The 25,078-nt window shown below is 52.3% G+C and overlaps 1 long non-coding RNA gene across 2 annotated transcripts; it reads right to left on the bottom strand.

The window, feature by feature from the left end:
- Positions 1 to 1,776: 1,776 nt before the first annotated feature.
- LOC138438799 (uncharacterized) lies at positions 1,777 to 24,528 on the bottom strand. Of its 2 annotated transcripts, none has more exons than XR_011256470.1 (5): positions 24,264 to 24,528; positions 23,316 to 23,649; positions 22,577 to 22,690; positions 13,387 to 13,565; positions 1,777 to 1,918 (listed from the first exon to the last, which is right to left on the bottom strand). It is a non-coding gene; the product is annotated as an uncharacterized lncRNA (long non-coding RNA). The 2 variants fall into 2 exon arrangements; XR_011256471.1 differs by having other exon boundaries at positions 22,528 to 22,690; positions 24,264 to 24,516.
- Between the last annotated feature and the right edge of the window lie 550 nt (positions 24,529 to 25,078).

The raw sequence follows: 25,078 nt of genomic DNA, 5'->3' as shown, positions 1-25,078 counted from the left end.
ATGAATGAGGGGCCTGAACACAGAGCTGGAAGCTATGTCCCACCAGGCCCCAGAAGGCAGTGGTGCTCTGCCGGCCTGTCCCTCCTCCACCACAAAGTAGAAGCCGCTCAGTCTGTCTGGCTCACAGATGTCCGATCTACAAACGAGCAAACAGGGCAGAAGAAATGCAGCCAGGAGGGAGGGGAGATGGGAGCACAGACCGGAGGCGCAGCTGGAGATGAGCTGCTGTCCCTGGGGCTAAAGGAATGTCCTGTGTCTGTGTGTGTGTGTGCGTGCGTGCGCGCGCTCTGTCAACAGCAAGCCTTGAGCTTGGAACAGGCATCCACACGGAGGGCCACAAGTACAACTCCCCCATCCCAAGAGGATATGGATTCTAGAATCCACAGGCCAGGGCCCCCCTTCCTCAGCCCCACCAGCAGAACCAAGCCCCCTGCACACTGCCCCTGGCATTGACCCAGACCCTGTCTAGACCCATAAAGGGTGCTGAGGCCTCCTGAGAGGAGAGCCCACGGGTGTGACAGAGACCCAAGGACAGTGCTGATGGCCTGTCAACCAGGACAAACCAAACCCAAACAGCCAAGATGTAGACCAGGCCTGGGGATGGGAGGGCGTTGGGTGAACCACAGAACAAGGGCTTTCCTTTAGAAGCTTTCGAGATGGAGAGCTGGGCCGGTGCAATGGCCGCCTCTGCCATCTGGCTGGAATGAGCGAGGGTCCTCCAACATGAAGGTACAAGAACTCAACTAAAGAATCCCCAGCTGAAGCGAGCCAGCCATCATCTCGTCTTCCTAGCTCCAGGCCAGCGATGGGACTCTAAAGTTTATGGTAAAAGGGCAGAGAATAAAATACACAGCAAAAGATGTTCCCACGGAGCCCTCTGGGAGCCTGGAAGAGAGAGAAGTTAATCCTGCAAAGCCCTAGCTGACTCCAGGGTGGATTATCAAAGTGCTGGACTGTGAGGACTGAGAGAAGATGTGATCGCGTCTCAGTCAGACCTCCATTCGCTATTACGGAGTGACCCAGCCATCAGGGAAAGCTACAATCTCTGGGTATGTGGATTGCAGAGAGCTTTCTACATGAAACCTCATGCTCTCCTCTGGGAACTAGATACACAAAGCAGAGGTGATGGAGAAAGGGGATCTTTGGTGACTGTTGAGTGAGGTGCCCTGTGCTTGGGTCAGCACGTGTGTCTGTGGCTTGGATACAGCCAGAGGAGGCACCCTGCTTCTATCTCCAGTCGAGAGGGAAAAGATGCAGAGAGCAATGATACAGATTGGCGGTGGCCTGAGAATCAGCATCGGCTGTGATCGCCGTGTTCTAGGTGGGACCGCCAGTGTAGGACTCACAGAAGTCCCCATGGGCCACGTTATCCTGCATGGTGGGTTGAATTGCGGGCCCCCAAAGGACATGTCTGCCTAAGTCCTCAAGATGTGACCCTACTTAAAATAAGGGTCTTTGCAGATGAGAAGGAAATGGCAACCCACTCCAGTGTTCTTGCCTGGAGAATCCCAGGGATGTGGGAGCCTGGTGGGCTGCAGTCTATGGGGTCGCACAGTCAGACATGACTGAAGCGACAGCAGCAGCAGCAGCAGCAGCAGCAGCAGCAGCAGCAGCAGATATAATTGAGGTGAGGATCTCAAGACGAAATCATCCTGGATTAGTGGGCCCTAAACCCAACAAGTATCCTCGGAAAAGGATGACAGACTTAAGAAACAAGTACGTTTGGTGACCCCTCAGTTATCTACTGTTACAGAACAAACTACACCCAAACCTTAGTCATGTAAAACAATAAAAATTTACTATTTCTGTCATTCTGTGGGCGAGAATTGGGACAGGAGTCATCTGGGTGGTTTCTCTGCTCTGTGCAGATTCAGCCGGAGTCCGGTACTGGCTGCATTCAGCTGGCAAATGGATCAGGCTGGAAAGTCCAAGATCTCACTCAGAGGTCCGGGGCCTCTGTGCTGCTCCACATGGTCTCTCTCCCACCACCACCACCACCCACCACCACCCCACCAACCACCCACCACCACCATCACCACCATCACCACCATCACCACCACCACCATCACCACCACCACCACCATAATCTCACCACCACCACCACCATCACCACCACCACCACCCACCACCACCCCACCACCATCACCACCATCACCACCATCACCACAACTATAACCCCACCATCACCACCACCACCACCACCATCTCACCACCACCATCACCACCACCACCACCATCACCACTGCCACCACCATCACCACCATTACCACCACTACCATCACCACCACCACCCCACCATCACCACCACCACCAACAACAACACCCCACCACTACCACCAACACCACCATCACCACCTCCATCACCACCACCACGACCACCACCACCACCACCACCACCACCACCAACACCATCACCATCACCACCACCACCACCATCACCATTACCATCACCACCACCACCCCACCATCACCACCACCACCACCCCACCACCAACAACAACAACACCCCACCACCACCAACACCAGCACCCCACCACTACCACCACCACCACCACCACCACCATCACCACCATTACCGCCACCACCATCACCACCATTACCACCACTACCATCACCACCACCACCCCACCATCACCACCACCACGACCACCACCACCACCACCACCACCACCATCACCACCACCACCACCATCACACCATCACCACCACCATCACCATTACCATCACCACCACCACCACCACTATCACCACCACCACCCCACCCCGTGTGGCTTGCTTGGGCTTCCTCACAATATGGCGGTCTCAGGATGTCAGGCTGTCCATGGTAGCCTGTTTCCAAGAGAGAGTATTATAAGCAACAAAAGTGGAATTTTCAGACCTTTTTACATGGCCTTGGAAGTTAGACAGTCTCACTTCTGATATTGGTAAAAGCTGTCAGGTGCCAGCTTAAATTCAAAGGGAGAGAGAGAAAACATACTCCAAGTCTCAGTAGGAGGATTGGCAAAGAATGTGTAGTGTGGCTTTATTTAACCACCATAGAGATCAAATCATTTGATGGAGCCACATTCTCAGCCCCAAGTGGTTATTCAAAACCTCAGTCAGGGCTCTGGCAGGGAGGAGACTGCTCATTCAAATGACTCCAAGAGAAGGATTAATGACTGGGCTATCTGCAGGGGTGCACGTAGGACTAAAGGAACCAACAGGCCGCCACCCAACAGAATCCTTCCATTGGCCAGACCCACTGGAAGTCTGAGGGGTGAGCAGGTGATGCTCTCCAGAGAAGTTCTGCCTCCAAGGGGGACTACGGAGGGTGCAGGGTATTGGAGACAGGGTGGGAGGGGGCAAACCCCAGCAGGATCTAGAGAACCTCTGTTTACAGAGCCCTCCTCCACTCTCCCGATTATGTGTACTGTGTGTATGATGTTGCCTCCTCCTGAGCCTTCCTAGACAGGAGACTGAGGCAGGCCAGGGTGGGCAAGCCTGGCTGGGAGCTGAGGGGTAAAGGAGGGCTCAGACCGAAGTGGGGCATCGAGGACTGAGGTTGGGGAGGCTCCTGACCCTGGTGCCCCGAGAAGGAGGCGGGATCCCTGCACCCCTACTCCTCTGATGCCCACTCCCCTGCAGTCCTAGAGCTCAGGGCAAGGCGCTCCTGCCCCTGGATCCCTGGCTCCTTCCCTCCCTCGGCCACACCCCACCCTCGCTGCCTTAATGAAGTTCCCTGGCTGACACTTCCTAATTCCCCAATGATTAACTTCCAGCGGATTAGAACCAGGACAGCTATTTAATTAACACGCATGTCTGAGATTACTCAGGACTCATTAAGACTCCATGATTGACTTGTTAACGTGCAGGAATTCAATTACTTGCCTGGCACTGAACTCCTGGCTAGGGCGGGAGAGGCCGGGGCAGCAGCATGGGCTACAGTGCCCAGCCCAAGTGCCCTAGTCTGAAGGAAGAGTCAGACCCATCCAGCAGAGACCCAGCTGGAGGGGAGGAGATACAACTTGACCCAGGGGAGCCCCAATCTGAGCAGGAAATCACAACCCTTGTCCCTGGAGAGCCCCAGACTGACAGGGAAGAGACAGGCTCTACTCTGAGCATCCCCAAGGTAAAGGGAGGGACACATTTCTGACCCCCAGGGAGCTTCCTGATGGGGAGACCCTACTCACATCTGCAGAGAGCCCTGGTCTGGAGAGGCACAACTCGCTGGGCACCCCTATTCTGAGAGGGACAGGACAACAGTCGGAACAGAGCAGCCTCACCCCTGCTGCAGCGGAGGGGAAAGATACCCATTATTGGAGGCCCCAGGTTGAAGGAGGAGATGTAGCTAAGGTGGGGGCAGGTGGGCACTGGTCTGAAGGAGGACACGTGGTCCCTTCCCAGGAGAGCCCCTGATCTACCTAAAGACACAGGGCATAAAGCCAGTGTCTCCTTAGGAGAGGCCCAGAAACACAGAAGCACTGAGCTGTCACAGGGTGAGGGAGGGGTGTATCTGGAGCTACCCTCCTCCAGGAGGGACCAGGGAACCAGTGTTTCCTCAGAGGCTGATGGAAAGGAGTGGGCAGAGTGGGAGACAGGACAGAGCCAGGCCCCGGTTCCCCCTCTCTGGACCTGGCTGCTCCATCAAACCCTACACTGGAAGCCGCAAGGATGGGTACCAAAACTGTTGATCCGTCTAGCCACGGCACTGCCCTGCCCAGCCAAGGACCTGAACTGCTCCATCTGAGGAGGACTAATGGAGGAAACTGAGGCGAGAGAGGAGGATCCAGGGAACTGAAGTCTAACAAATGAGGTTGGAATGGCCACATTAATGAGGAATGGTAAATGTACTGAGTGTTCCACACATGGGCTCAGTTATTCTCCCCACTTTACAGATGTGAAGACTGAGGTCCAGAGAGGTTAAGTAACTTGTCCAAAGTAACACAGCAGGAAGGCATGGAACCTGGCTGAAATCCTAGTGGTCTCACCCTCAATCTTTACCCTTAATCTCTCTGCCTTTAGTCATTACTCTTTGTAACACTGTACCCAAGTCCTCACAAGGACAACCACATGGACAACCTTGGTTGTCTGTGGTTGGCTCACATCTGCTGCTGCAGTTCCTATGAATTCCCACTCCACAAAGCTGCATTAAGGAAATTTACAAGGGTGGAGAAGCATGGGTAAATTCTCTGGAGCTGGTGAAAAAGAGACCCCACGAAGGAGCCTGGACCACTGTGCCAAGTAGGCCCAACAGGGTAGCAGTGGTGCAGGGGCATACGATTGGTGCCAATCCTTGGCAAAATCCCTCAGCACATTATTCAGCAGACGTGATAACAGTGGCAGGAAAGTGGGGAAGCCAAGAGCGGCCCCGGAAGTAAACAGACCCGGACTTTAAGCACGGTTCTGCCCCTACAAACTGTGTGGCCTCAGGCAAATTACTTCACCTCTCTGAGACTGCTTCCTTAGGTATAAGCTGGAGGTGGTAATAGTACCTTCCTTATAAGGTTATTTGGAGGAGCAAATGACCTAAGGTATGTAGAGTCCATAACCAAACCCGGCAGGTAGACTGCTCACTGTGGTTTGTAGTTAGTCATTTGTGAACATTTTAGGAAGAAAAGAGAAGTCACCAGGAGCCAACAATTTGCTTAAAAAACTTATGTCCTGCAAACATCCACATCGAATAGCAGTTCCAAGAGAAGACACTTTAGATCTTTCAGAAACACATGCAATCCTCTCCTGGGAGAGCCGCATTGATTTCTGTAATATGTGGGTTGGGTAAAAATATTGTTGTATGTTGATTGAAGCTGTGCTGAGTGTTGATTAAATGGTTCGGAGGCCATGTCATTGGAGAGGATCATTGCAAATACATCTGAAGATGACAAGATGTCATAAAGCTGGAAGCGCCAACAGAACAATGTCAGCCGACCCTTAAAGTCCAAAACAGTGCATTCGGGCCAAGAAAACAAAATATAACAGGAAAAAGGTAAAATATCTGCTCTTTGAAAATGGATTGGTAAAAAAAAAGAAAATGGATTGGTAAAGGGTTCCACTGTGTGCTGTTTAGCGAACAAAGCAGGTAAATAGAAATGAGGGTGGGAGACTTCCCTGGTGGTCCAGTAGTTGAGAATTCACCTGCGATCCCTGGTCTGCAGGAGCAACTGAGTCCGTGTGCCATGACTACTGACGCAGCACACCTGTAGCCCATGCCCCATAGCAAGAGAAGCCCACCGCAATGAGGAGCCCGCACCCTGCACCTAGAGAGTAGCCCCCGCTCACCACAAGTCAAGCAAGCCTGAGCACAGCAACAAAACCCCAGTGCAAACAAACAGATAAAAATAAATCAACCACTCTCCAATAAAATTTTTTTTAAAATGAGGTTGGGGAGGGAAAAGCGCATATGTGTGTGTATCTTCAAAGAGCTTAAAATATCCTTTAAAATAGCCTGATATTATCTTAAAAGATCTTAAAATAGCCTTCTATACCTTAAAATGTCCCCAGAAACTTCCATAAGAAATTAATAACTATTTTTCAGTCTGCAAGGAGGAGAACTAAGGTTAGAGGACAGGAGCGTGGGAGGGAAATTTTCCCCTGAATAATACTCTTTTATAATTTTTAAAATTTTGAACCCTGTGAATGTATTGCCTATTCAAAAATTAAATTAAAGGATGTTAACACCGGTTATCTTTGGTTGCTGGGGTGATGGGTGGTTTTACGTTCTTCTTTGTATTTTTCTGTATTGTCTGAATTTTTCTAACGACCATGTGTTACATTTTTAAATCAAGAAAAATAATAAAGCTATTAACATTTTCTTTAAAAGTCTGCCTCGCTTGTATAGGCTGAGGACCTGAATGCACCACAGTTCAGCTAACAAAAGAAATATTGGAGGCTTGCTGTTCCCCGGGAAAACCATTTAGAAATGGAAGTGGGCTTTCTGACTAGCCATAGAGGGCAGAAGGAAGAGGCATGGGCAGAATGATACGCTACTACTCAGGGCAGCACTCAGAAAGAACTTCCTATCAAGGTTGCTCTGGGAGGAAATGAGCTCCCCATCACTGAAGGTATGCAAGAAAATCTGACAAGTGTAGACACAATCTCCTCAGCCATCAGTACAGAGCAGGAAGCCCACCTTGGAGATCTGGGCCAAGCTCACAGCCCCTGGCTGCCTGGACTTACTACTACTCATTACAGGCACAGAATCACTGATAATGAGCAGATGTAAAACTCAGTAATATATATTAATACTAAGAAACGACCACAAAACAGCCAATATTTATTGAGCACTTACTGTGTGCCAGGAACTACCCTAAGAGCTTCTGTAGATTAACCGGTTGGTTTTCACAACAACTCTATAGGGGAAGTACAGTTATTATCCCTGTCTTACAGATGAGGAAACTGAAGCAGAGTTGGTTCAAGGTGTTTTCTATAGAGAACATTGTGCTGGAGAGTTTCTCCCAGGGTTACAAGCTGAACTGTGTCCCCCAAAACTCCTGTGCTGCCATTTTCATTCCCAGTACCTCAAACATGACTGTTTTTGGAGAGAGGGTTTTTTGTTTGTTTGTTTTCTATTTTTTGGCTGTACCATGAGGCATGCAGGATCTTAGTTCCCCTACCAGGGATCGGACTCATAAGCCCTGCAGTGGAAGTGCAGTGCCCCAACTACTGGACAGGCAGGGAGGTCCTGGAGAGCAAGTAATCAAAGAGGTAATGGAGGTTAAGTGAGGTCTTCAGGGTGGGCCCTCATCTGATGTGTGTATGGTTGGTGTCCTTGTAAGATGGGTGACTAGGACATAGACACACACAGAGACAAGACCACGTGAGGACGCAGGGAGAAGACGGCCACCTGCAAGCCAAACAGAGAGGCCTCAGAGGAAACCACCCCTTTCAACACCTTGATCTCAAAATTCTAGCCTCCACAGCTGGGAAAATTAACTTCTGTGAAACCACCCAGTCTGCGGTATGTTGTTAGAGCAGCGGCCCTGGGAAACTGACAAATCTGATAGAGATGGACGGGCACCCAGGGATGGCACGTGGTTTAGCCTCTGTCAATTACGGGGCCAGGAGTACCTGAGCTAGTGCACAGATGTGAGTGTGCGGATGAAACAGGGCCAGCGTGGGAGTGGGAGGGTGCATATACATCTGCATGGGGGGTGTGGGTAAGTGTAACCTGGGTGTGCATGTGTGAGACCACAGGTGTGGCCATGTGGGCGGTGTGTGTACACTCAGGCGCATGGAGGTGTCTGTGCACGGGTGTGTATTCATTCAGCCCAGCCTGGAAACAGACTCGGAGGAAGACACTGCTGTGCACACACACTCACTCATGCACACACGTCCCCAGCGACCTCCCCTCCTGAGTGCCCAGAACACCTCGGCTGGGGAGACACTTCGGCACCACCCTGGAGTCTAATGCCATCCTGGGAGGGCCCAGGGCCAGCTTCATTATCCCAGCACAAGGTGAGCACTCGTTAAACACTGACCGTGATTACCATGATCATTTCAGCACAGTTTCACAGATAAGGAAACAGGTACAACGGCCTGCTCAAGGTCACCCCTAACAAGCATATGGTGGAAACAGCAACCAAACTCACAGAACCCAGCTCCCAGTCAAGCGCTTTTGTCCTCCAATCGGCTCTTAAAACACAGACCTCAACAGGGCCGGGGGCCATCACACATGGACACACGCGTGGGTGCACACCACAAAGACACTCATGCACAGGTTATGAGTGAGGACACTCGTGTCCCTCACAGCACACACATACAGTGTCCATCACACACACACACACATACACAGAGGGGTATTGGTCTCACATACATACACACACATATGCAAACACCTGAGTGCAACAATACAGTGTGTGTATGTGTGCGTGTGCGTGTGTGTGTGTGTGTGTGAGCGTGCACACATGTGCTCAGTCATGTCTGATTCTCTGCAACCCCATGGACTGTAGCCTGCCTGGTTCCTCTGTCTATGGGATCTCCAGGCAAGAATATTGAAATGGACTGTTTCCTCCTCCAGGGGATCTTCCTGATCTCCTGCATCGGCGGGCGGATTCTTTACCGCTGAGCCACCAGGGAAGTCCCGTAACAATATACTAATAGTTACTGTTTTACTCCACAGCAGGCTTAGCATACTTAGCACTTAGCACTTAGCGTGCATAATTCCATTTCATACTCACAACACCCTGCAAAGAAAGTGTCATTCTTTTCTTACAGATGAGGAAGCTGAGGCACAGAGTTGCTCAGGAACTTATACGGGGCTGCCCTGCTGTTAGCAGATGAGCCGAGCCTTGCGCTTCTAACCCTCCGCACTCTGCCTGCCCATGCACACCTCCTGTCTCTCATGGAGAGATCTGTGGAGGGATGTAATTATTCCTTATACAATGGTCTGATATTAAAATGAAATTAGTAGAACCTAGGCGTGGGCAGACACTTCCAAACCCGGCTCCTTCCCCCATTCTCCTCCCAGGGAAAGCCAGAGCGGTGTTAAATGATCAAACATTTGCATCACGGATTCCTTTGTTCTTTTTCTTCCTGACTAAATTGGCCAGAATCCACACCGCTATTAAACCCAGAGGCCTCCAACCTGGGTCTAATTACTGCCACCCGTAAACCGGGTCACGGTCAGGAAAGGTAGAAATGTCCCTTTCTGTCTGACTGGGCTGCATAGTCTAGAATTCGGGAATTTCCAAGTTTGGCTGAGGGCACCAAGGGGTCAATTGAAGGCCAGTTTGAAATGTTAAAAGTTGGGCTAAGAGCCTCCAAGATGAAGAGCAAAAGTCACGGCTGCAAATCGTCTCTCCTGCCGGGGCCCAGATGTCTGGTTGAGATGGAGATGACATTGGTAGGAGAAGACATGGACATTATGGTCCCTTTGGGACTTACAAAGCCTGTGGGAAACCCTTCTCTCTGGGTGAGGCTGCCCCTCACCCTGGACCCAGGACCTTGCTGCCCCTCACCCTGTGGAACACGCTGCCTGTCGACAAAACACCCAGAACATTCCACCAGCCAAGCAGGCTCAGTCAGCTTTCCTCACTCCATGAGCAGCACTGAAGCTACGCCTGCAGGAGAGTGGATCTTGGTGTCCAAACACGCTTGTGAAATGAATACTAAGCAGCTATCATGTGCCAGGAGCTAAGAATGCCCCCGGGGAAGAAGCCGCAGTTCAGGCCCTCCTGGGGTTTGTGGTCTTCCCTCTGAACAGCAGGCGCCCCACTCCCCAGAGACAGGTCAGGGGCAGAGAGGGCCTTACCTGGCCACTGCCCTCCCTAGGACTTGCTGCGGGAGACACTGGACAGGGGGGCAAGAGCCTTTCCCTGCGCGTAGCCTCTACTCTCAGCCTGGGATCCCTTGTGCACAGAGAGAGGAAGAGGCAGGCGTGTTCCCAGGAAGGGCAGTAACCCCAGTGGTGTCCCTGCAGGCAGTGGAGAGGACCCAGCTTGAGGGGAAAGGGGCTTCTGCACAGGCTTTGTAGGCCTTGAAGGGACCATAACGTCCAAGTCTCCTTGTATCATCTCCATCTCAGCCAAGCATCCTGGCCCCGGCAGGAGAGACCATCTGCAGCCGTGACCTTTGCTCCTCATCCTGGAGGCTCTTAGCCCAACTTTTAACCTTCCAAACTGGCCTTCAGTCGACCCCTTGGTGCCCTCAGCCAAACTCTCATGTCCCCTCACTACCAAGTCCCTTCTTCTATTTCCAGCACTTCCTCCCTTCGTCTCTCTCTCTCTCTCTACCTCTCTCTTTCTCTCTCTCTCTCTCTCTCTCTCTCTCTCACACACACACACACACACACACACACACACAAACACACACGACCTCTGGTTCTAAGGACAGATGGTCACCCCAAAATAAAGAGGTGAAATGAAGAGACCAAAGTGTCCCCCACAGAGCTTTCAGACCCAGACACACCCTGACCCTCATGGCCACCCATCAGAGGTGGCACTGCCCCCGCGGGTGCTCACCCAGGGCCGGGCACTGAGCAAGCGCTTCCCACGCCTGTCTCACTGGTCCTCCCCATACCCAGATACCCACGGCTACTGGTGAAGGGGGTGAATTTTAACAAAGTCCCCCTTTAGGCTAAAGGATTAGAAAACAGGTGCCGTCCAGGAGGGCACAGGGTATGGTGAGCAGAAGGCCTCTTTGTGATTTAAAAAAAAGCATCTCCTACAGCCCACTGGCCAGGGCCAAAGCAACACCCCGGCTTTGCGCGAGCTGTTACTCCCTCCATCTTCCCTGAGGGATGCAGAGGAAGGGGAACCCACCTGAGGTCACAGCTAGTCAGTCACCACATGTGGGATTTGACCCAGGTCTTGGAAACCTAGGTGAAACTTCGCTCTTCAGCTTCCAAGGGTTCATGCAGAGCGGCGCACCTTCAACCAGATGCGTGCTCACAGCATGCGAGCTGGAGGGGCCTGGGGCAAGCCTAGGGATATTGACACTCTCTTGAAGGGTCTTCCAGTCTCAGAGGAAATGTCCCCACCTTCAAGGAACGGGGGAAGAACTGTGCCCTCTGGGACTTCAGCCTGAGGAGGGAGATGTAGCCCACCTCAAGAAGACCAGTCTGAGGGGAAGACATGGCCTGTCCTCAGGGAGCAGAATCTGAGAGAGGAGACATGGCCTGTCCTCAGGGAGCAGAGTTTGATGGGGGGAGACATGGCCTGTCCTCAGTGAGCCCAGTCTGAGCAGGGAGACATGGTCTGTCCTCAGAGAGCAAAGTCTGAGGAGGAGACATGGTCTGTCTTCAGGGAGCCCAGTCTGAGGGGAGACACTTGGTCTGTCCTCAGGAGCAGAATCTGAGAGAGGAGACATGGCTTGTCCTCACGGGCCAGAATCTGAGGGGGGAGACATGGCCTGTCCTCAGGGAGCCCAGTCTGAGGGCACAGCATGAGGGACTAGACATACTTTGCATGAACATGGAGCCCTTTTCTGGGGCTGTCCAATCTGAGGAGAGTGGTGAGACAAACACGAAGCAAGGAAGCCCTGGCAGATCAACTCTGCCGTTCACTCTCCAAACAGCCATGGAGACGGGGCCCCAGTGCCCCCGCCTGTGGGCCAGGACAGCAGCATCAGCCCGGAGCTGCTGGGGGAGGGCCGGATGGGGAGGCCCGAGCAGGGACAGGCTGTCACTCAGCCGCTGCAGCTCCCCAGGGAACACTTTGCAACTTCACCTATTCCGCGTCGCCTGCTTGACGGAGCATCCAAAGCAATTCCAGGGCTATATTTCATTGTCACATTTATTTGCAAGGGGTGTCAGTCAGGCCTGGAAGTGGGTTGCCCTGCTGCTCTTCACTCTTCGTTACATGCACACACAAACACACACACACACACACACACACACATGTCCTGAGCACACACAAAGGACATCCAAAAACACACAATCAGGCACATGACATGGACACACGGACTCAGGCTCCATGAATTGGGACCACCCCGTTGCACAACCCCAGGTGCGCCGTTCACGTCACCGTTGCTCTCATATATGGTCTCTTACACCCACACCGCAAAGCACACAGGTTAGTGGCCTTGGTGTACACAGGCCCGTGAGCACATGAGCACCCACACACACACACACAGAAGCACACCCTCAGACCCCCAGAGGCCCAGAGAACTGAGGCCAAGGGCACCACAACCAGGCCCTTCCTAGGCAGACGGGCACACCACACACCAGCCTTCTGGAACCCCCAGATCAGGAGACATGGAGAAGGGGAAGAGCAGGAGCTATAAGCCCACGTCCTCTCCCCAGGAGTTTCCAGAGCTGAGAAGGCCCTGCTCCACACACACGTACCCCACCATTCCCAACCCCCGCCACACACACACGCACACACACACACACACAGCAGGAACCTCTTCAGCTGCCAACCATTAGCACTAATTACCACACTTGTTGGGAAAGGGATTTAATTAAGTCTCCGCTGGGGCTGGAAGGGGAGCCAGGGCCCAGGGCAGGCGTGCCAGGCCTCTCTCCACTCCCTCAGGTGGCTTTGCAGGTGTGGGGGAAGGGCCTCCAGTGAGGGAGTGGAGTGGATTACATGTCTGGACACCTGAATGTATACTGACATCTATCAGACACATTCAGATGTGCACGAGTGTACGCAGACATCCTGGGGAGCATCCCAACATACATGTGACCCCACACTTCAGAACAGGTCCTAGATGATAGATAGATAATGAATGGACGGATGGCAGGTTACCCAGTAGTTGAATATATAGACAATAGGTGGATGGATGGTGGATGGATGGATGGATAAATAGATAATAGATGGGTGGGGGAGGGGGGAGGCGGCAGGAGAGAGGGATGTAAGTGGGTAGCTGGGCGGTGGAGGGACCGACGAGGGAACAGATGCAGCCAGGTACGCGAGGAACACACCCAGCCACGGCTAGACACGCAGACCAACGTCATCATCACTCACGTACCTATCGTGTCCTCGATCTCCCTCCCTCGCCTTTCTCCCCTTTCTCTTTCCACTGAAAGGAGGCTTCGTAGCCGAGTGCTTGAGAAGTAGATCTGAGTGTCTTGCCGTTTCCTAGGTATGTGCACACGGACAAGTTTCTTCAGCTCTCTGGGCCTGTTCTTCCTCATCTATCAGATGGGTCTGTGTGAGGAATGAAGTAAATGTAGAGTCCTTAAAGTACAGTAAACCCCCAACATGTGAACAAGCTCTGAGAGCATGGTAGTAAGTCCAGTTTGTTCATAAGTCCAACAAATTGAGACTAGGTACCCATCTAACACAAACAGCTATACAGTACTGTAATAGGTTTCTAGTACTTTTTACCCAAATAATACATTAAAACACACACACACAAAGGAAATGCTTAATCTTCCAATACAGTATCTTGAAAAGTACAATAGTGCAGTACAGCAGCTGGCACACAGGGGCTGGCATCGAGGGAGCAGGCAAGAAGAGTTACTGGAGCGGGGAGAGGTGGGAGACGGTAGCGCTGAAGGGTCGTCAGCAATCGGAGAGACTCACACATGAACATGGATGTTTGTATCTTTGAAAGTTCGCAACTTGAAGGTCCGTATGTAGAGGACTTATTATACATGAAAAGTGCTTGGAAGAGTACCTGGTACATAAGAAAGGCTCAATATACCTCAGCTATTAATACTGAAGTGGGTCTTTCTCCTACAGAGAATAATCTGTGATCCCGGAAATATCCAGAACAGGTCCATGTCCCAGGGAAGAAAGTAGAGGGGCTGTGGCTCCACCTCTTTTCCCCTCCCCCAGAGGACCCCCCACATACACACCCAGGAGACCAGGTCCCGGATGGACCCCAGAGGCGGGAGGAAGATCCCCTGGGGGTGCCATGGGGTGCCCTCATTTGCCAAGATGGGCTGAGCCAGGCCTGAGCAGTCGGCCAAGGAGACTCAGACACCAGGGCCTCAGAGCCCCTAGCCCCAAACAATGATATATATTTTCAATTTTCTCAAAGATTATATTTTTTTTCCTCCAGACGTTCATCTTGCACTTTTTGACCGGGATAAACTGAAAAATAATAGAATCCAGATGGGAAAGAGATAGCCATTCAATCTACACAGATTGCAGTGCCAGCATCAGCCCCCACCCCCCACCTCTGGGGTTCTCTGGGGAACGAGTGGCCAGGCTGGAGCAGAATGAGGGACTGGGCGGGAGGGTGGCTTGCAGCCAGAGGCCACTGCAGCCCCTGGTGGCCTCCTCACTAGGATGTGACCTTAACTACCCCACTTCCCTCTTCAAGACTCATTTTCCTCATCTGCAAAATGGGGACAATAATTTCTCCGTTGTCTACCCAAAGAGAGGCTGGGAAAATTAATGAGCTGCACACAGAAGATTTTCAGGAGCTGTGACCCCACCCACACGGCAGCATCTGCAGCCCAAAGGGCCCTGGCTTCTCCCACCCACACACTCTGGGCTCCAGGGTTGGGTCTAACAAATGGCCTCCTTATCTCTTCTGCAATTTGCCCTGTCACGTCTCTCCAGCTCTGGCACATCCCACTCAGTACCCTCGACCTCCACTGGCCAGATTTCCGTAACTCCAGCACCTTGTCTAGTTTAGAAAAGACTGCCAAGATGGTCCCTCTTGTTCTGAAAGAACATCAAAGAGGGCAAAACCACAGAGTCTCTATTAATGCTCACTTCTTTGGGAAGTCCTTCCCAGTGTCTAACTTGAATCCACTTTGCTGCAATATACTTGTTTACTCTTACTGTGATGCCAATAGAATCAAAGGCTGATTGACCAAGGTTTGTCATTTTCCTCCAAACAGAGTCTTCTCCAAAGTTCTGTTCATGGTGACGAGGTTGGGTAATGAATAAAAGACACTGGAGTTGAGAGTTCAGAGACCAGCTATGTCACTTATTGGCTGTGTGACCTTGGATAAGTTACCTAACTTCTCTGAGCCCTGATCTCCACAGGTCTCAGAAATTTGCCTGCCTCCAAGGCTGCTGTGAGGAGAGGTGGAGGCCCTGGGTAAACTGAAATAATAGATGTAAGGCATGCTGGCTTCTGGGGATTTGGCCCCTTCTCTACCTCCCCCACCTCCCACCCCCAGCTCCATCCTTCCTGCCAAGGGTGAGACTTTATCTCCCCGGAGCAGGAAGGAGGTGATGTGAAGGAGAGAAGCAGAGCTGCTCCCTCTCCGCCCCAGAGTAATTGGTGGTAATCCCGCAGCCAGCCTATCGCCTCACTCCCAGCTGCGGGGAAGCTGTGGCCTCACCATCCGTCATTAACCGGGGCTCTTCTGGCGGCTCAATTGTAGAACATGATTTTAATAACCCTGGCAGGAGGGGATCATTTTTCTCTTGTCACTTAACTCTGATTCTGCCGGAGAGAGACAGAGACACAGAAAGAGAGAAGGACGAGCTGACAGAGCAGCAGAGACAGAGGAAAAGGGAGAACAAAGGGGCAGAGAGTCAGGAGGGCGAGGCATCCAGAGAGCTGAGAACAGGAGTGCAGTAGGGCAGAGGGAGAGGGACGGGCGAGGAGAAGCAGGTGAGGGAGCAGAGGGCTGGGAGAGCACCCTTTCTGCCTTGTGGTTCCCACAGCTGCTTCCTCACCTGACCCCCAACCTTTGCACCTGCAGCAGGCATGGGGTGGTCAGGATAAGACACGCTGACCAGGCAGGCCCACGCTGCTCCTCGAGGCTGTCCCTTCTCGCTCATCTTAGGATCTCACATGGATGGACAAAGTCCCCCGGGATTAGGGTGGAGGAGGATGAAAGAAGGTTCCCACATTTGGAGCCCTTCGCCTAAGATCAGTAATTCCTCCAGGACATGGCTACAGTCCATTGCAAGAACACTGCTGTGGGTCAGACAGACACCAGATTACAGGCCCGCGTGCTAGCTGAGTATCCTGTCCTGACCTTGATATTCTCATCTGTGCAAGGGGTAGCTACTTCACACAGTTGTGTGATGAATATGTGAGTTGATATGTGGCTGCACCCCCACGCAGTGCATGGCACATGGAAATAGATGGGGAATGAAACACCCAGGCCCACAGAGAACAGACAGCCTGGGCAGTGAGAGGCCTGTCAGGACAGCAAGGAGCAAAGGGCTTGCCATGAACTTGTGATCAAACTTCTCAAGGCCTGGTTCTGCCAGCCCTGAGAGACGTCCCACTCCACCAGAAACCCTCAGCAGAGGCAGGAAGAGAGCCACAAAGGGACCTTGGCAGGATTCATGGGATCTTCCTGAGCTGTGACCCTGCCCCCAGCAAGGACAGAGCAGAATTTGCAGAGCAAGACTTGAGGTGGGCAGAGCTGGGGGCATTGTGCCCCCTGCTGGCCATTATGGGAAATACATAAGAGACCGACCAGGGAGAGAGAAGATGAGCTTCTCCAGCCCTCAGGGGCACCAGCTTTGACCCTGAACTGGACCCCGGGTTCTTCTTCCTGGCTCAGGGACCACCCAGATCTTCCAGTGGTGACAAGGGCACAGGACTCCAAGTTGGGGGTTACAGCGGAGGCAGCTTTCCCGCCAAGCCCCAGTGTATGGACCCTGCACCGGGAAAGGAACATGTTCAACTCAAGTCTGCAAGGCTTTGCTGAGGACCTGGGTCTCAGAGAAGAGGAAATCCAGTTCCCGACTCGGGGGGCCATAGTCTAGCTGGTGTGAAGACGGTAAAAGCAGAAGCTGCAGTGGGGAGGGGTTGGGAGGCAGGCTGGACAGGGACCCATAAGCCAAGGTCTGCAGGTGAGAAAAAGCCTGGGGAGTGTGGGGTGCAGCCGGGGGGTTCGGGGGGTTCTGTAAGTGAGGGGAACCCCATCCAGACTCTCATTAACGTGGTGAGATTCCAAGGGCCAGGCAGGTGGACAGGGTTATTCCCAGCTCTGTCCAGTGACTGTAAATGTTACCCTTCTCTGGGTCTCTGTTTCCCTCTCTGTGAAATGGCACAAGCAGGGGGCACCCAGGTCTGTATCCCGAGCTTAGGGCTCACAGCCCAACGGTGCCACTTCTGATTTCTGCTTTCTCATGTCCAGGAGGAAGCCGTGCTGTTTTGAGACCTGCTGGTAATTCCTCTTTCACAGGAATGGCAGTGAAATCAGAAGTTGGGCAGGAAGAGGAGGCACTGATGTCAATCAGCCCAGAGTTTGAGCAGGAGAGGAAGGAATTGACCAGCATACCCTTAGGCCAGGAAGTAAACACAGTCATCAGACCAGCAGGTCTTGTCTCTGTGATTGAGGAGCCCAATCAAAGTGTCTGGGGACCCTGGAGAGCTTCCAGGACCAGCCCGATGGACAGGTCTATGGCCTGCTGAGGCCTCTGTCCTCAGGCTCAGACTTGAGTGGGAAGCCTTGCCCTTATCAGAGGGGGGGGCCAGAGCTCCAAGGACTCCTCCATGCCCTCTACCTGGTGTGGGGCTCCTCTGGGCTCACCTACGTGCCCCTTGACTCCAGAGTTCCGACAGCCTGGAAGAGGGCAGGAGGCAGGCTCCAGGGCACCCCTGACCTCCAGCAGAGTCTGCTCACCCCTTGCCTCTGCCCGGAAGCCTTCTCTGAACCAGAGCATGGTCTGCAATGTGGGGACTTGCCCCCAGAAAGCCCTCTTAGGGTGTGGCTGCCAGAGTCACACTTGGGATCATTGTCATCTCTTTCTCCCACTGGAAAGAAAATGTGTCCCATGTCATGCGTCCCGGGTCACATCCAATCAGTGTCCAAGTCCTCATGATCCTCCCTCCTTGAAATCTCTCCAGCCCATGCTTTTCTCTTATCCCCATGGCCTGGGCCACCTAAGACAGCATCTGCATGACCCCAGGTCCTCCCCTGTGTGGAAGGACTCAAGTTCCCCCATTTCCCCCAAACCCCTCGGTGAGTAACTCTCAAAGCAGAGCAGAATCCAATGCCCTGCCTGAGAAGTCGCTGCCCTCACTGCACAACCTGACTCTTGCTGGCTTATCCTCACCTCCTGTTTCCTGGAAGGTGGGTCACAATCCTCGCGTTCAATCTACAGGTGCCCCTATTGCCTGCCATGATGGTCCACAACCACCTTGAGCTGCACTGGGGAAACTTCTCGTCCTCAGGACAAGCCGTCGCTTTTTCTGGGGTTTGCCCCAGCCTGCCCGTGAACACTGGCAAAACCCCAAGTCTCCTCGCTTGCCATGAGGTAAGGGGCAGCTTCCTGGTCTGCTTTATGCTTCCAGCCCCAGGTTGGGCTGAGACACTGCGTGCTGAGGACAGTCCAGCATCACCCAGGGCTTGCCTTGCTTACGATGCAGCAAATGGTACCCACGGTCAACTTGTTCCATCCCTTAGCCTACTCACTCCCAAGGCTGGTGGCCCTGCTAAGCCACCCCACCCCCCAGTGAAGGACAACAGAAGAGGAAGCCGAGAGCAGCGGCCCCGGGGCAGCGACAGACAAACCAGCCCAGGAGCTGAGAGCACACATTTCGTTTCAAAGCTAGGCTGCCTGGGTGCTCATCCTCATTCAGCCACTTTCTGGGCAACTCCACGTGGGCTACTTTACCTCTCTTGTTCATCTCTAAAACAGCGACGTTGCTAGTACCTGCCTCGTCGATTCTGATAAAGACTAAATGCGTTAGTACAAATAAAGCGCTTAGAATAGTGACTGGAACAAAGCAAGCCATATATTAACATGACATGAACCCAAAATGCCATCATGAATGCAAAATGCTTCCCTGGTGGTCCAGCGGTTAAGAATCTGCTTGCCAGTGTGAGGGGAATGGATACATGTATATATATATATGGCTGAATTCCTTCACTGTTCACCTGAACCTCCAGTATGAAATTAAAAATGAATGGATAAGCAACAAGGTCCTATTGTATAGCACAGGGAACTATATTCAATATTCTGTAGCAAACCATAACAGAAAAGAAAAAAATTCAACCTATTACAAATCACAATAGATTCGAGGCTGTCAAGAGTGACTTTTCAGTAATGAAGTGTTACAGTAACTCAATTATTATTTTGGTAACCAGCTTGATACTATGTATGCTAAATAAAGAGCTAAAAAATGTTTTAAATGCTATCAGGGACTTCTTTGGTGGTCCAGTGGTTAAGAATCCACCTGCTAACCAGAGAGGAGTTTAGGGGAGAATGGATACATCTTTATGTATGGCTGAGTCTGTTTGCTGTCCACCTAAAACTATCACAGCATTGTTAATCAGCTACACTCCAATAGAAAATAGAATAGAAAACAATCCACCATGCAAGGGACACGGGTTCCATCCCTGGTCCAGGAAGATCCCACATGCTGCAGAGCAATTGAGCCCCAGTGCCTAGACCCCGTGCTCCCCAACAAGAGAAACGACCACAATGAACAGCCCCCACTCGCCACAACTAGAGAAAGCCCACGTGCCGCAACAAAGAGCACAGCCAAAAACAAATAAATTGTCTTTTAAAATGCTATCGATTGGGTCCCCTGTCCTGTTGCTCAAGTCAAGATATCTCCACATATGTATCCAGGTTCCATTAACCACCACCTGCTGTGGACAGAGGTCCCTTTCCCCCAAATAAACCCCACATAGCCCAACCTCACTTGGTTCTGCCGTGTGGTGCGGCAGCTTCTGGGACTTTACTTGAAAGAAAGCTGGAGCTTGCCTTTTGCAGCCCATCACCCCATCCTCCAATCTGTGTCCTAAAACATGGATCTGCCATCTGCAATCACGAGGATGAGAGCTACTCTCAGAGGGTAAGGAGCAATAACACGCAAGAAGCTTGTTCCATAAACATCCCCAAGCCCCTCACCAGCCCTGGACCTCTATATGACAGAGAAAGAAACGTCTCTCTTGTTTAAGCCCCCAAACAAATAAATATACTTTCTCAGTTGTCATGTAGATGGAACTGGGTGCCCTGGACTTGGGTATTCCAAGCGGAGGAGCATTTCTTGCAGTCAGCAGCCTTCATAAATCTCCCAGTTCAGTTCCACAGGGAACCCACATGCTGATGGATGCCTCCCTCACACCACTGAGGCCACCAGAGTGCCAAGTGATCCTCATCCAGAAGGACAAGCCCGGGTGCTGTAGGAAGCTGATCAACTCCAACCAAGAGGTTTTTGACTCACAAACTTCTGAGGCTGCAGGCCTGAAATGTTCCCTGATGAGTTTCTCCTGTGGGCTCTTCCATCAGAAATCAGGTTTGCCATTGGTTCTTGACATCCTCTGCCATCTTGGACCGGGAAAAAATAAGCCCAGCTAGAGTTCTGCCCCTCACCAGGGAGTCAAAGCCGTCCTGCAGGGCTCAGAAGAGCCAAGGGCAGTATTTAGGGGCAACCAGGTCTTTCCCGCTGGTTCCCACTGCCCTTGGCAGTTTCTCATTAGTGAGTTTGTCTACCCCAGTCCCCAGAACAACATAGAGAAGCCATGGGGAGGGTCTCGCTCCTTCCAGTCAGGTGCCCTGTTCTTCCCTTTGACTCTCACTCTCATCCAGGGGCCTGATCAGTCCACTGCTCCTTCCTCCCTGAAGCTGGAAGGTGCAGATAAGGACCAGGGCATCACATGGTGAAAAGTTGCAGTTCCTCATCACCTCTGAAACCTCCACTCCTTCAAGAGTCCCATTTACCCAGGAAGTCACTTCAGTGGCCTATAGACAAGTGCCACGATAAAAAGTATCCTCATTCCTGAATCTGCTTTGACATGTTTGAAGGCCCAGAACTTGCTGGACATAGAACTGACCTCAGTCTCAGGCTGCTCATCATGTGAGTGGACCCATCACCCTTCCATGTTTTAAGACCTCACCCATCCATCTTCTAGACCTCTCCTGAGTGTAACCCAATTTGTCACCTCTCTGCTTCTTAAGCTCCTTGGCTTCCCTAGAGGACACCCTGTGGTACTCCCTGGGGCTCTTAAAACCCTAAGGGTATTGGCAGCCACTCGGCAGGATGGTTATGGGGGATTTCCCCTGGATGCATCACTGGCCCCGGACTTGGGCTGCTAGGACATCTGAGCCAGATGAGAGGCCTGGACCCATGTAAACTGCCATGAACATGCAGATCTTGCTGCAATCTCTGATCCTGCCCGATAGCATCCCCAGCAGAGACCCAACAGCAGCTCTCTCACCCACCATAGTGACTGTAGCCAAATGACTGTGCCCTTCATCTTTCCAAAAAGCATTATATTATGGAAAATTCCAACCGGAAGGGTGGCAGCTCTTTGTGCTCTCCCTGCTTCCATATTTCTCTGGACAAGTCCCAGGGCTGAAGTTCCCCTCTTGTTCCACCTCCTTTCCCCAGATTCCTCCTCACCCCCTTTCTGCAGGGCAGTGGCTCACAGTGGCCTCTCTGCCCAGGGCCACTGTGACACCAGCTCTTTTTCTTCTCCCCTTTTGGCCAACCCCATAGCACCCAACCTCTGACCTAGCAATAACCCCTCTGATTGTTTTGTTCCCTATGTCACCTGTTGGAAAAATTCTGAGGCCTAAGTACCTGGGTTTGGCCCAAAGGGACAGCTGACCTTGAGCTGGATTTATCAGTCCCCAAGAGGCCAGTCACAGACAGGACCGGCTGGTGCTGGCTTTCCTGGACCCATCCATCCATCAGACCATGGGAGCCATTAGAAAGTTTGGGGCCTGGTATTAATGCCTCTGGCTGTCCCAGTGCTGCAGGGATATTAGCCGTATGGTGGGACCAGGGACAGTTGAAGCACAAGCAGAAAGACGGGGCCCCATCTTCTCGATTAGCCTTCAACTACCCCAGCTCCATCACTGCCAGTAATCCTTGCAATAAACCAACTCCTGGGGGTCCCTATCCTCCAAACTCAGCCAGGTTTGCCAGGGGACCTGCTCTGGGCCACACACATGGGGGGAAGGGAGGAGCGTTGTACTGGGGCCTCACCCCAAAGCACCCTCGAAACAGAACAGCCGTCCCCATCACCCATAGATTCTCTGTCCCTCTGCATCAGGCGTGGACCATTCACCTTCATTCCACGCCCCCAGGTCCTCTCCCACCTCTGGAATCTCCTCCACTGGGTGGCTTCCTGGAGAAAGCACCTCTGCTCTGCTGCCTCCCCTCTTCCCAACCCCCTAGACACTCAGGGCTCAGCCTGCTGTCCCTGAGGCTGCTCCTCCTGTGACTGCATGCCTGGCCCAGTTAGACTGCCCAGTGGTTGCCCTCGGCAGCAATGAGCACCTTGCTTTCCCCAGACCTGCTTCCCCGGATCCATCCCATCCGCTTTCACCTCCACGTAGCTCAGCAACACCACCGAACAAGCTGTTGGAGACACCACCGAAGACCAAACCCAGGAAGAGATGAAGGGCGTGACTCTGGGTAGAGCTTCCATCCATAGGGGCGCCTGGAGAGAGAGACCCAGCCAGAGGGTGCAGCTCACTCCCAGTGCAGAGCACTCCCTCCACCCCATCCAGCAGGAAGTCCTGACTTCTCTCTTCCTCTTTCTCTCCCATCCTCCCTGACCCCAGAGGTCAGCCCCCTGACCTAGGAGTCCTCTTCTTCTCCTCCATGCCTGGAAACAGCCCTTGTCTTGATCCTCCTATGCTTGTCCTCAGAATTCTATGCATTTATTTTACGATGTAATACTGAGGCCCGGAGAGGGCTGCAACTAGTCGTGGGTCCCCTGGTTCATTAGCTGAAGAGTTGGGGTCCCCCGACACTTGCATAGCCCCAGACAAAGGCTTTATCCATCAAGTGAGATGACCTGCCCACATTCTGTCCCTCCAAATTCTCTCTCCCCCTGCCCTCTTTGGGCAGCGCTCCCTCGTTTTCCGCACCACAGCTGCACCTGCTCTGTCTGCTTCAGAGACCTTTCCTTGGGTCCCATCCAAGGGTCATGGACCCCTCCTCCTCTCCCCTGTGTCTCCCACTTCCTTCCCTTCAGTCCTCCCTCTTGGCTGCAGGGGAGAAGGAACCTCAGGGGCACCACACTGAGCTTGCCAGTCCCTAGGTCTGTCCCCAGGACTCACATTGAAGCTGAGAACAGGTGTAAGGGTTACCAATGAAGCAATTGTCCCCAGGATTTCTGTGATTTGCGGGGTCAAAGCAGGCTGACTTCACCACCCAAAGTGTGACCCAGACCCAGGGGGAGGGCTGGACTTGTTTCTTCTTCAAGGAGCTCAATATAACTTTGATGCCTTGAAGTCTGCAGGAATGCTGGTGCTACTCAGGCTTTGGGGAGTGTCCAAAGGGAGCACCCATGTCTCAGCAGGTATAGGTGCCCCTCGGAGGGCCCTGGCAGCTGGCACACGGTGAGGCAGCCTTGGGTGACCTCACAGATGGTGGACATCCAGGAGGCAGGAGCTAGAGGACATGACGGAGGCCACAAGGTATCTCAAGTCAGTCGGTTCTTTCACGAACACCAAGCAAACCCCCCTGAAGGCTTCCAGAAATACCAAGCAAACCCCCCTGGAGGCTTCCAGAAATAACCGGAGGAGAACTGCAGGAAATCCCGGTGACCAGATGGGACTAGAAGCCGGCCAAGGACAGGTCGTGACTATTAAAGCGACCTCACTGAAACCTTCCCAGGCTTGGTGAGACCTTGAGGGACAAAGTGTCAGGTGACTAAACATCCTGAGTCCCTTTAAACCAAATCCTTCTCTCAGTGAGGCTCTGGTCTTGTTTTCCAGCCACCCAGGCTCAGTGCCATCTTCAAAACTCAGTGCAATCTTCAAACTCACATATACTGAACATTTACTCTGGGGCAGACCCCATGCAATGGAGTTTGTAGGAGCTGGGTTCATTAATCCTCATGGTGATCTTTTACAGTAGATACAATGAAGAGCCCTATTCACAACTGAGGAAATTCAGGAAAAAAGTTGTAATTTGCATCAGAGTCCTGACTGGGTGATAAGGAGAGCTAAGGTTCATGCGGAGGCAGTCTGGCTCCAGAAGCCCCGCTCCTCACCAGCACCCACCTCGGCTGGATTGATGGTCACTTCTTCCCCTGTTCCCGCACATCCTCTTGTTGCTGCCACTGCTGCTGACATAGTTTTGAAACTCATGCGTGCTTCACCTTTTCCCCAAAAGGACATGGGATGGCTGTATAACAGGGAAGATTAATTCATTCGACAGATTCATATTGCTCAGGGGCGGGGGGGAAGCCATCTTGAGAGTTGTCATAGGTGCTGTGATTGATCCTGAAATCTGACTTTGAGCTTCCTGGAAGCCAGGGCAAAACACAAAACATGAAGTTTTGACACTCTTATTATCAGAAAGGAGGAAACAGATCAGTTCCTCCACAAGGACAACTATTTCCAGGAACTAATTCTGAAAGAGGTTTCGCATATGAGGCTTCATGTCTGGGGCATGGTGTGACATAATAAAAAAAAAAGCAATCTTCTAAATGATTCGATGGCAAGAGCAGATGGAGGACCCTCAGTGTGAACAGAGAGGGCAGGATGCGATTTTGGAAACAACAAACATGGTCCCCAGTATGTCGACTGCCTGTAGGCCAGAGCTTCCCTGGTGGCTCAGACAGCAAAGAATCTGCCTGCAATGCAGGAGACCCAGGTTTGATCCCTGGGTTGGGAAGATCCCCTGGAGAAGGGAATGGCGACTCGCTCCAGTATTCTAGCCTGGAGAATTCCATGGACAGAGGAGCCTGGTGGGCTACAGTCCATGAGGTCATGAGTCAAACATGACTGAGCAATTAACACTTCAACTCAGAGCTCTGAAAAAGCTAGAATTTTCCCCTGTGTGTCTCAGTTATTGCTGTGTTTCGTTTTTCTTT

This window comes from Ovis canadensis, chromosome 1, assembly GCF_042477335.2.
Source record: "Ovis canadensis isolate MfBH-ARS-UI-01 breed Bighorn chromosome 1, ARS-UI_OviCan_v2, whole genome shotgun sequence".
Classification (NCBI taxonomy): Eukaryota; Metazoa; Chordata; class Mammalia; order Artiodactyla; family Bovidae; genus Ovis; species Ovis canadensis.
This window is presented reverse-complemented; position numbering and strand designations above follow the sequence as displayed.